Genomic DNA, 13244 nt, shown 5'->3' with positions numbered 1-13244 from the left:
TCTGGTACGTTAGCCCGTTCACTGAGGTCTGCTCTTTTCTCCAGGTGTGTGCAGTCTGACGCCATCCTCTTTCCTGTTGCTCTCTCAGGATTAGTTGCACCAATTAAATTTTCTAATTGTATCCAGTTTTAGGAGGAAGCCTCTGTCTCTCCTCTCATGCTGCCATCTTTAATCCATTTCATAATAATGTTATTTTTAGTGGCTGAATAATATTGCATTGTACATAATTTATTTATTTATATTTCTTGTGCCACAATTTATTTAACCAATTATATAATGATGTACCCATTTAGATTAGTTCCAATTTTCCCTATTTTTAGGACTTCTGTGATAAGCAGCTCTATAGATAATTTTGATAATCTATAATAATTGCCCTAGGGGAAGTTACTGCACATAGAATTAATAGGTCAAAAGACAAGAATGTGCTGAAGCTATTTATTTGTAAAGCCGAATTGCTCTGCAGAAAGGTTGCGTTAATTTATACTCCCACCAGCAAGGGATAAAAGTGCCCCTTTCCCCATTCCCTGCAGAGTTTTTGAAAGCAGAGTAATTGAAAATATTCTACAAAGCTCCTATTTAGAAATGAACCTATTGATCGCAGACAGTTTATTCATCCACTTGGATTCAATTACACAATCACAGAGAACATTTCCTGGGCTCAGCAGCATAGACAGAACCAACACATTTAATTAGTCTAATAATTCTCTAATCAATTTGACCAAAATAAACATTGTTTTAAAGTATTTTATGGTTAAACTTTCCATTTTGAAATCCACCTTCTATGGTTTCTGGTGCTCACTGCGCCTGTACCTGACAGAGCTCACTCCTGGACCCACCCATGCCCAGAGTCTTTAATTAGGGAAAGATCTTTATCCTATTGAGTCCAATCCCATATTAGTCCTATTACTACCTATGGGTGAGTCCATTTGTCCTTCAAATACATTGACCTGTTCTCCAAATAGCTCCAATACCTACCACATTTCCTTGTGCAACATTATTTCCAAGTTCCTAAATTAGCCATCTGGAATGCTTATAATTATTTGCCTTTTTTCCTACATTTTGGTGAACTCCTACACCAACAGGATCTCCTTCAAGGTCCAAAACTTGTGTCCTATGTTTAGTATAAGCTTTCATTATCTAATGTTTTAATAATTTTTTGCACGACTGTCTTCATGGTTCACCTGTGACCTCTTTGAGGATAAAGACTATGCCCAAAGCACCTAAAACAATACCCGTTAGACATGAGAGGGACTACAAAATCTATGCCTACTTTAAATCAAACAGTAGAGGTTCACAGTCTCGTAGGATAAAGGAGATACGTATATAAACAACCATAATAATATAAGACAGAAGATACATCAGGTAGTAAACACCAGAGGGTGACAATCAGGTCCTCTGGAAAGGCAAAGGAAAAGCAGAGAGGTGAAGGGCCATGAAAACAAAGCCCAGGTGACTGGCTTCTTACCACAGACAATGTGGGCACTTTTAAACAAAGTGAGCAGAGGAGCTCAGAGGGAACAGAGAAGAAAAAGTCCACGAACAAGCTAACAAGGGGTCTAAACCAGGGTGAGAAGGACAGAAAGAGGGAACGAACCACTGAGAGGGAAGAAGTCTCACATTTGGTCATGAAAGAAATGTTAAGGACATGAATGACAGGGAGGGAAAAGGAAGGGAAAAAAATCCTGCCAAGGCACCCGCCTGGGTAATAGGGTACTACTGCTAGGCAGCATGTGCCAATTTACGACTCTTGGGAAGATGAAGCTTGCAGATAGATTTATGGCTCAGACAATGAGTTAGCTTTTCTTATTTTGAGGCCTCTTCAGTATACCACAATTACCATTACGCTCCTTTGTCTTTAGACTCAGGAAATTTCACTCATTGCATTTTAGTAACAATTTTTGATTTTTGAAATCGAAAAATTAAGAGTAAAGGAACTAATTCAGGACAAATTTGGACAACTCAGTGGAATACACACATTTTTTTCAGCATCAAAATCCTTGAGAAGAATGAAATCTTCACTTGGAAGTCCCACATATAAAACAGAAAAACAAAGGTGCTAGTTCACTGAGTTGAAGACTGGGGCCCTCATTCTCACAACCACTAGCTCAATCCTCAATTAGCATCTAAGTCATTTTCATTAACCTTAGTGAATCTGGAAACCACAATGTGAAAATGCTTGTGATGCATGATAAATTGAAATTGAAATATAGTGCTTTTGAAGTACCAACAGATCCACAGATGAAAAGGTTCAACAAGAAACCAAATAGAGGGAACAAGAGACTGGGAGAGAGTTAAAATTGGATGAACATTTTGGGGCCATTGGCAAGATGGTGATATTTGAAGACATGGTAAAGGACAAGATGAGTGAGAAAATGAGTGGGCAGAAAGATGAAGGGACACAGATAAGAATAGGACTCTGAGGAATGCCTACATTTCTAAGGGAGGTAAATAAGGAAAAATCAGCCTAGTAGACAGATGAATAATCTGACAAGTAGCAGGAGAATTCAGTAGCATAAAATATTAGAAGTCAAGTGAGCAGTTGCAAAAAGAGAAGAACAGTGCAGTGTCAGATACACCAGGAAGAAAGATGTGATCGAGGAAAGGTAATCTGTGAGAACAGTGAGAATACTAAGAATCTGTGTCTCCAAGCAGCAACTTCAGAATTATGGTGGAGACAAGAAGCAAATGGGATACGGAGGGAACACGCAGAGTGTCTACTCTCTTGAGAAGGTTGTAGTTCAAAGAAAAGATACAAATAATGTGGCAATGTGAGGCCCCCTAAATAGGAATGTGAAGAAGTTGCTAAGAAATGTTGTGTCTGGTCAAAGTCAAAAACATTTTATGGAAAATGCATGCTTAGAGTCCTTTAGTCCAACCCAGCAGAAAAGTGAAAACATCCCCAAGCTGTCCACAAGTGGCTCCCAAATCATTATAAGGGTAGGTAGGACTGAAGGGCTGCTGAGGCCTCCTCCAAGCCTCAGTGTCTGTGGTTGTGCTTCAGGCAAAAACTTAAAGCAGCTTAAGTGTCTGTGCAACAGAGATTATACATCAATAAGAGCTGGTGAACTTGCTTTGCTTGTGGGGAGACAGAGGAAAAGGAGCCACCCTAAGATGCTGAAAGTGAGAGAGCCTTCTGCAGGTTAGAAGAACTTCTGCTAGAATGAGCCAATGCCTGTTAGGATGAATTTAGCTCTGCTCAAAGTGGTAAGGGCATAGTTCTGATTTCAAGCCCTGTGTAACAATACCCATTTCATCATTTGAGCTTTGAATATATCCAGGGCCAATACATCCAGGGCCAATGATTTTATAAATATTCATTGCTGAGCATAAATAAAATCAGGAGAGAGAAAGAGAATGTGTCTGAACAAATTAGTCTACCATGGAAAATAATTCAAAGTGATGGGTCAGAAGAGACATTTTCCTTAGAGAAGGGAATACTTATTGAAGGCAAGCCCAAAGTGAGAGAAGTTAGAACAGACCAGGTGAATTTCAGAATCTTGGCACTGTAATCATAGAGAAGGTAACACCAACATTTTGATGATGAAAATGATGACTACTAGTATTTATGGATCCCCTATACCTTGCCTCATTTAATCCACATAGAAATCACATAAAGTAGGTATTTCAAAACAGAGATTCACAAGAGTTAAGTAACTGCTCAATGTCACTTGGTTAACAAGGGATGAGCAGGATTACAACTCAAATCTCTTATTTATATGTCAGTGTTTCCCCATGAGTCTACACTGCCTGACAGTAATGTTAGATAGAACCCTGCACTCCCCATGTGCAGGTTGACTGAGGCAGCCCCACAATACCTTTTGCAGGTCAGCTTTCCATCAACAGACCAGCTATTACTTAGCAGTTTTCTGCCTCTTCTGGCCTGTCTGCATCACTGGAGCAGACCACACTTCATGTGTCCTAAAAAGGTAGTATATTCCATTTAAATAAGAGACATAAAATAATTTCAGTCTTGCAGCACCACCAGACAACGTGGCTGGTAGTCCCCACCACCCCGGGGAAGTTACAGATCCCCAGGCTGCCCTTACCCAGGGACAGCACTTGAAGGCCAAGGCTATTCTCAGAAGAATCAGGTGTGCATGAGGATTTTCCAAATGAGACTCCAGCAACTTTTTGTCTGTTTCTTCAGACAAGAGATTTTTCCCTACTGAAGCCCTAGAAGAGAGGGAAGGAAGGTTCCTCTCCACGCTATGCTGGCAAGTGTCGGGCATTCTGAGGAGACCTTTGTTCAGGACAGTATGTGGCACAGATGATTAATATGGATGGCATGGGTAGCTGGATAACATTTTGTTCTCGCTGCCAAAGCTTATACTAATCGATGTTTCCATGCTGGGCTGGTGCACATCCCAAGGTTTTATCATCTCAAAATGAAAATCTGCACAGATCACAAAAAAGTTTGCTACCCAGATGCATTTGGCTCCTCGTGCCAAAAAGTGTCCCGCAAAACACAACAGATACTTAAGGGAAAACAAAAATGCCGCATCTTCCTCATTCGTAAAGGAGCTTGAGGACACTGGAGATTACCTGGTTTTCCTCTCTGAGCCTTAAAAGGAAAGAAGTCACTTGCTTGTCCTACTACCTTGCAAAGGTGAGAGCACCTTGGCTGGGGAGGGTGCCATGAGGTGTTAACTACTTGCCTTAATTCAGGACTCAAAAGTTCTCTGAGTCACAGAGAACCTCCTGGGGTCCCTCGGTATCTGGCCAGGCAGGGGCAATAGGGAGAGACGGAGCAGGTGAGAAATTAACTGGGCCAGTGGTGTCTTAATAGCTCTACTACACATTTCCCCATCAGTAAAATACAGGCTACCAGTGATATTTCCAACACCAGTTTTCCATGAGTCTATAAAGAGCCCACAGAAGGACTGTGCCCTTTAGAAATATCACCACCTCTTCACAATATCCAGAAACTGTTACTGCTTAACTGGAACAAGACAGAGCTCTACTAACCTTTCTTATTGCCATAGTAGACTAATAAACTTTAATGTCAAAAAAAAAATCCATAAATCCATACTGACATAAGTAAATAATTGAATAAATCAGTAAAAGGGGAGAAGAGAAAAATCTGTGCAGAAAAATTCCAAATTCCTTATGTAGATATTCTGCCCTCAGGGAAATGGAACATAACTCTTCACTTAAACATGGGCTGTGCAGTGATTTCCTTCCAAAGAATACAATACCTAAGGGGAGAAAAAAGAGTTACTTTACAGTGTAGAAAACTGCCATTAATTACCTCAGGTGGTTGATAGAATTCAACATCAGCAGCAATATTTATGTTGATAGTATGTATCCTTGATATGATGTGATTAAAATAACCCTTACTTCTCTGCTTTTCCTCCCAAAAGCCCATAACAGACTGATCTGAGAAAAAAAAAATCGGACAAATCCCAATGGAAGAACACCCTGCAACGTACCCGACCAGCTCTCCTCAAAACTGTCAGGGACATCAAGGCCAAGCAGAGTCTGGGAAACCGCCACAGCCTGAGGAGCCTGCCAAGGCATGGCAGTTGAAGGAGATGCGTTTTCTTGGATGGGAGCCTGGAATGAAAGAGAGATCAGTAGGTAAAAAATGAGGAAGTCTTAACATCAGTTAATAATAAGGCATAACATTTGTTCATCAATAATAAGAAATGTGGTGAGCTAATGTGAACGGTTAGCAATGGGGGAAAATGGGGGAAAGGTAGATGGGAACTTTTATGCCATCTTTGCAATTTTTCTGTATATCTAAAACTGTTCTAAAAAGGAGTTTGTTTCAAAAAGGAATGAATGAGTGAATAAATAGAAACAAACAAAAAATACCACTTTCTTTTTTAAGAGTCAAAGGCAGAGAGTTGTAATAAAAAAAAAAAGACAATTTATGTGTCCCCTTACTGGCCTGTGTCAAGCAGCCTGCCTCGCCTTTCCAAGCTCTCCTTCCCGTGTCTCCAGCAGGCAGTGCTGTGTAGTGGTTAGATGCATAGGCTGTGGAGTCAGTTTGCATTCAGCTTAGCATCCCTCAAATTGTCTGACCATGAGCTTTTGTTTCATCATCTAAGGATAATAATATGTATGCCGTAGGGTTAATGTGGGGACTTACTGAGATAGTGTGATTGGAAGCATGTAAGTGAATAGCAATACAAAGTGTAAGAGATTAACCACTGGATGAAGCTGGACCCTTGGCAGGAACAAAGCCCTGCATTCACGTGTATGAATGGACAAAGCATCTCAGACAGTGTCAGCAGGAGAAATTCTTCTCAAAGTCAAGTGGCAGAGAAGGCAGAGACTATCAGGTTAAACCCGCACTTTATACACAAGGTTTGGGAGGGTAGGACTTTCTCTTGGCTCCTTCGGATGCCAGGGATGATCTCGCCTCCTGAGAAGGACTAGGAGCCAACGAGATAGAGCAGAGCTGCTTATCTGGAGCTTTAGATGGAGAAGAACAGGCAGGCAGACTCCGCTGCACAATTTATGAAGAAATTAGCCGAAATACTTATTTATTTCATCTGCTTACTAGAGTACATTTTGTCAGTAGATGCTGAACTCTCCATTCCTTTCAACAGAATGGTTGCTCTGCCTCCCTCTTGAGGACCACTCACCTCAGGTTCAAAAATCAGCTTTGCGGGACAAACAAGCGTTTCTAGAGTGCGCAAGAGTTGGAGCTTCGGCAGGAAGTTCCCTCTTCCGGCTTCAGAATTTGGGTGAATGGAAGGACCCCAAGCAGGCCTCGGTCTCTGCCGCTGCGTTCCCTGAGGCCAGAATTCCAGGAGTAGTGACCCAGGGCTACCCTGAGTCTCCTCTGCAAAGATGCAACATTCAGGCTTATTTTATATGAGGGTTATTTAATCCTTTATAAAATTGACTCTCACCATTTCCAGCACTGGGATACACAACCTTTAGCAGCCTTTGTCTAAGATCACATTGGAGCCATGGGAAGACCTCAGCAATTACAACTATTCCGCTACTGAAAATGGCAGGAGTCTAAGAATGGCTTTGGAGTCAGAGAAGCTGGGGTTGATATCCTGGCTCCGCCACTTGCTGGCTGAGCAGACCTGCAGGCAGGAGGTTGCCTGATTCCTCCGAGCCTGACGTCCCTCATCTCTAGAGGCGCGTATGCGATCCCTGTGGGATTCGGACTAGAAGATGGACATAAAGCACCTAGCATGACATCAGGTAGGTGCTCAGCAGTCACTAAACGATATGTTTATCATAATACAGGTGTCACATGAAATGGAGATGTGCCCAGAACTCTCTGGGAATTCGCCTAATATGGGAGGCAAAACAAAGTACAGAAATGGAACCTAACCATTTGGAATTAGTTGGCTGAGAAAAAAATTAACTCTCAATGAGACTGTGAACTATTCCAGTTGGTGGACTAGATTTGTTCCAAGTTTAGTCATCACGGTTTTAATTTACAAAAGGAGATGTGAGTTGCTTCTGAGAACTCAGATTGCAGCCCAAGGGCTGTCTGATCGCCCTACCGCTGCCCCCTCCCTCTACCAGCTGCCTCCCACAGCCCACATGGCCATCGCACCCCGCCTTCCCCGAGCCCTTGCTTCTACAAACAGGATCTCGGCTTATACATTGTCACAGTGGAGGCCCATAGGCCCAGAGAGGAACACATCTGTTCCTGCCACAGGACGCAGTCCCAGCCAGACCCTTGAAAGCAGAGCCAGTTCTGTGTACTCTCTCCATCTCCTCTGGCTAGTTCAAAATAGGAGTGAAGCCTGGAGAATTCAGGACTGATTGATAACAATTTCAATCCCCTTAGGCTTACTTGTTCCTTTTCAAAAATTTCATTCTGCTTGCCAGCTGCTTCCATTCATAAAAGGCCAGTGAAACATTAGCACCATATGTCTTCTGCTTATCTGGGTGTCTAATGAAAAATGTATTTAGAGAATTCATGAAATCCCAAAAGAAAGGCTAGAACAGAATCAGCCTGTACCAAGAATTGAAGTTCTGGCTTCCTGCAGACTCTAGGAAAGTGAGGATTCACTTCCTTTCCTTGAGTGAAGCCACACCTGTGCAGCCAGAGATCCTTCTCACCTTGTTCTCTATCCCTCTTTGACTTGATTCTGGTGCCTGGCATGGAAATTTGCACCTAGTACATATTTAGTACATATGTGTTAAATTTAAAGGAGCATAGGGAAGAGTTGATATTAGTTACACCATTATTATAAATACAGAGGACTGATAAAAATTTTAGGTTAGAGTTCCTCTGTAAAGTTCTAGAAATGTATTTGCTTATGCTGAGTGATACATCTTACATAACTGGCTATATTTCAGAAAAGGATGGAAATGTATAGTTACGATGTTTCTGATGCATAGACTTGTATGCCTTGCTTCCAATTTTTAACTTGGACATGGCTAGTCTTATAAACCACTGTCTGTGGATGACCATAAGCCCTACTGGCTATTTACAGATAAAGAAAGTACTTCCCTTGGTTTAAAAATCAATAGTTAATAATCTCAAGGCTTACTGGAGAAACAAAAATGCCTGATTCTCTCCCAGAACTTTACTCTGTGTCTCTGGCAACTCTTCTAGACCTGAAGTTAATCGGCCTCTTGCCTTGTCGTTTGCCCACATACTGAATCCTTAAGGGAAGACACTGCATCTCTGTATGGATCCCCAGCATGGAGCGTGATGTGTGACATGTGCAGCAGACAGGACGGAACAGGGTGAAACCTGAGACAGGATCAAGGTTAAGCAGTTCTGTAATAATCAAGGCAAGTGAGAAAGGACTACTGTACAAGAAGCTGCAGGTGCCACAAGAATGACAAAACTGGGGGCCTCACCAATTATCTCTACATTAACATATGACCCTGTCATTTCTTGTCTGAAACCCCCACTATGTGTTACTCTCCAGACTTGGCAGCAAATCTAGAAACAATATCTCCAGAAGTCCACTGTTAAAGCATGGTATCCGGGGTATCTGGCTCTTTAGCATCATGCACTCTATGTATCATTCAACCAGCCACAGGATCCTCTCTGCATGCAGGCAACACCAGGCCATCTGAGCCCTGAAAACATCCCTGTCCCGAAATATTACATTGATGCAATAGAGCGGTGAGGCCAATCCCGCTTCCAGTATCACAGGCAATCTCACCTGCCAGCCCTACTGTGGTGTTCTATAAATTCAGCTCTCGCCACAGACACATGGACTGGGGAAAGGGAGCCCACACAGCAGATCTGGCCTGAGTTAAATGCCTCTCCAGTGCTTCTGAGAGTGTGAAATCTCATCCAATGTGTGTTAAGTCCAGCAGCACACAGTTCCCAGTACAAAAAGCAGGTCCCTGCTTCTCAGCCAGCCTACTGTCTCTGCATACCTGACAGTCAGACTTCCCTGTGCCTGACTTGTCGCAGCTCCAGTGGGGAAATGCAGTTTAATGCAACTGTGCAAACAGTCTATCTGGAAATCCACATGCTTCCTCTAGCAGCTGTGTTTTCTAACAGCAATAGCAGGGGACATAGGTTGGTTGGTTTGACTGCTTTTATTTTCAAATAATTTTCAGGACATTATGCAAAATATTTTAAATGATATGCTATCCAGTTAAGCAATATCTAGCCTAGAGCTAGGTTAGCTAGAAAGAAGTTCAGGTGGGCCTAGCTGAAAATTCCACTTAATCAGAAGATGGCAAGGAGGAGGAAACCGAGAGTGACAGTAGCATTTGTTGACTCAGCTGTCATGAATTAAAGATGATATTTACTAAGGATTTTAATATCGTTTGCACAGGATGTGAAAAGTTGCAAGAATGCTTTTCCTGCAACCAAAATTCTTAAGGGGAATTTCAATTCTCTGCCTCACATTAGAGATGAGAATTCTTTTTTAAAAAACTTTCAGCTTCTATTTTTGTAATATGCTTCAAGAAGCAGGAAAATACCAGTTATTTTCTTTCCAGTGTTAGCCTGTTCCATTTAGCAGGCTAAATGAATTCACCCCTCCTGGAAGATCCTTGTGGAGTAAAGGCAATGAAGGGGCTGTTTGCCTCCAGCCTCTGAGGTCCCAGGGCCAGTGGACAGTACAGGGCGAGTGCGGGTGCCCCCAGGAGAGCAGGGCCGTTTTCACGGTTGGTTCTCTTCTGTTAAGGGGGAGCTGGAGCTTGGAAAATAGTGGTTTCTTTCTGACTGAATAGATTTTAGATATTCAGAAATAGTTTTACCTATATATATATATATATACAGTAAATAAAGCCACAATTCCACTCTTAACACCTAGGGAAAGAGAGTTTGCTCTTCACAATTAGAGACAGCTGTGGAGGAAAGGTGGTCAAGGAGAACGAGTAAAGGGAAACTCATCTACGTGACTTAATTTGCCTGGGAAATGGATCCCCCAAAAATTAAATAGCACTTGGCCTTAAGTAAGAGACTCATGTAGAGCATTAGATCCTCCTCTTCCTCCCCTTTTCCCACCTCACACCTTCTTTTCCCCAATCTCTTCCCCCTTCCTCTGCCTCCTCTTCATTTAATGTACCTGAAAAGCCACACAGAAGGCAAAAATGAGCTCCCTGCTGAGACGTTAAGACCTTTAAAACAGCTTTTGAAGGGTGTTGGGGCAGGAGCAAGAGTGAAGCCCTGCACTGGGCATCTGTGACCTTCAGAAGGTCACGCACTCATGTTTCCTGATTGTCTCACATGCCCTCCCTCCCCTGGCCGGCCCACCCTTGCGCTTCCATGAGTGAAAGAGCCACGTGGAGGCTGAGGCTGCAGAGATCCTCCGCCTGGTAGATTCTTTGCCAAACAGTACTTCTGGGTTGTCCCCCTGGAAGCTTCTTCCCTGCATCCCACGCTCTTCTCCCCGACTCCCACCCCTGCTGTCCACTTCATTACTAGTCACCGCAGGTCCAATCCAAGGCTTGGCCTCCTCTCCCAGTATCTGTTCTCCTTTGAGGGAATAATTCTTCCTTCAAGCCTCTTTTATTCCCATGAAAAAAAATACCCACTGACTGGGTCCCTGAAAACATTATCACTTGGGAGCTGTGCTTCTTCTAGGAATTAATTTTCAGCAGTTAGTTCTGCCAGAAGAAGCTACTTAAGGCTGATTCCAGGGGAAAGCTTCAGCAAGAGGATCAAGGGTGGGCTTTAAGCCTCCAAGTCAGTATAAGGTGCCGGATGAGAGCTCTTCCTAGTGTTTAGGGAGCAAACACTACATCCAGTGCAACAGAAGCATACGAGCACACACGTACGTGCATACACACACATGCACGCACTACCGTCCACAAGACAAACATTTGTTCTCAAAAATGTCACCATACTTAAGAAAGAATATCCACCTGCACAGGCCCGGTCCCTGGCTTTTTCATTCTTACGTGGGCTGCGGTTGTCTCCTGCTTTGTCCGACCCCTGAGTTCCTGGTCTTGCTCCACGGATCCGCTACACAAAGACTTAGGTTACCTTATTCACATCCATTATTTGAAAACTACCCTTAAAACAGTGAGATACCACTTTTTCCTCTGTCAAATTGGAAAGGATGAAAGGTTCAATAATACAAGAGTAAGACTGTGAGGAAACAAGTACTTACATATACTGGCTTGTAGTAGACACTTGGATAATCTCTTTGGAAACCAATTTGGCAATTTCTCTCAAATTTCCCAGTGTCCCCATACATACAATGAAGTAATGTGCATCAGTGTTTGTAATAACACAAAACTGGAAGAAAACTGATGTTTAATCAATAGAGCACTAGTTAAATACACCATGGTATATCTCTTACAATGGAATAATATGCATCTATTTAAAACACCAATGTCAATCTACATAGGCTAATAGGAAATATCTTCAAGATATAATATAAAGTAAAAAGGTAATATATAAATACTATAATCTTATTTATATAATAAAGGTTATGTGTGTATATAAATATATAATCATAGAAAATTTCTGGAAGAATACTGTATCAGTAAATGTCCAGACAACAAAGTACCCTGATATTTTAAATACAGGAACTTAGCATACCTTTGTAACAGCTAATGAAAAAAGTGAAAAGCTAAAGGGTGTAGGGTGGGATGATGCAGGGTTTAGCAAAAGCAGGAAATCACGACTACCCCCAGGCTGGAGGAACACAGGAAGGGCAGTGTCACCAAATCCCACGGGCCAGAGCCACCCAAAGGAAGCTGGAATCACCACAGGCCTCCTGAGAAGGAAACAGGGCCGCAGAAGAGATGCATCTGCCTTACAAACGCCACCCTGAAGCTGAGACAGGTTTCTCCCCCTTCCCATCCTACAGTCTCCCACCAGTACCTCCCATTGCTGAACCATCCTAAGGATAAACCAACAGAATGGAAATGAGTTCTCTGCAAGAAAGGACAGAGCAGAGACGGCATCTGAGAGCAAATAAACAAATGCCTGGCAAAATGTCACAGTAACTGCTGGCTGTGGTTATCCCTCTGGAGTGAAACTTGGGTTCAGTGACAAAAGAAGACCCTTCCTTTGTACTCGCTGAATATTTTCAAAAGTACATATATTATTTTCAACATAAGAAATTTAAGTATACTGAATTGCTGTTTTAAAAGATTATAAATTTTCAAATTGCATCATTTATATTTATGATGTATTACTGTGAGAACTCTTCTCTCTTAAGAGACTAGGGTGCCTGGATGTTCACTTCTAGCTGCCAGGGGCCCAGAGCGGCCAGATACAACCACAGGAAACTGCACAATTGAGCAGAAGTGAGCTTCAGCATACATAATGAGGGATGTTGAATCCGTATACTTTTTTTTTTTTTTTTAGGATGGCTATTATAATTGTTTTTTTTTTTTTGAGAGGGCATCTCTCATATTTATTGATCAAATGGTTGTTAACAACAATAAAATTCTGTACAGGGGGGTCAATGCTCAATGCACAGTCATTAATCCATCTCAAGCCTAGTTCTCTTCAGTCTCCAATCTTCTGAAGCATAACGAACAAGTTCTTACATGGTGATCAAATTCTTACATAGTGAATAAGTTCTTACATGGTGAACAGTACAAGGGCATTCATCACAGAAACTTTCGGTTTTGATCACGCATTATGAACTATAAACAATCAGGTCAAATATGAATATTCATTTGATTTTTATACTTGATTTATATGTGGATCCCACATTTCTCCCTTTATTATTATTTTTATTTTTAATAAACTGCTGAAGTGGTAGGTAGATGCAAGATAAAGGTAGAAAACATAGTTTAGTGTTGTAAGAGAGCAATTGTAGATGATCAGGTGTGTGCCTGTAGACTATGTGCTAATCCGAGCTAGACAAGGGCAATAAAACATCCAT

Source organism: Manis javanica, chromosome 6 (assembly GCF_040802235.1).
Source record: "Manis javanica isolate MJ-LG chromosome 6, MJ_LKY, whole genome shotgun sequence".
Lineage (NCBI taxonomy): Eukaryota > Metazoa > Chordata > Mammalia > Pholidota > Manidae > Manis > Manis javanica.
Note: the sequence above shows the minus strand (reverse complement) of the source record.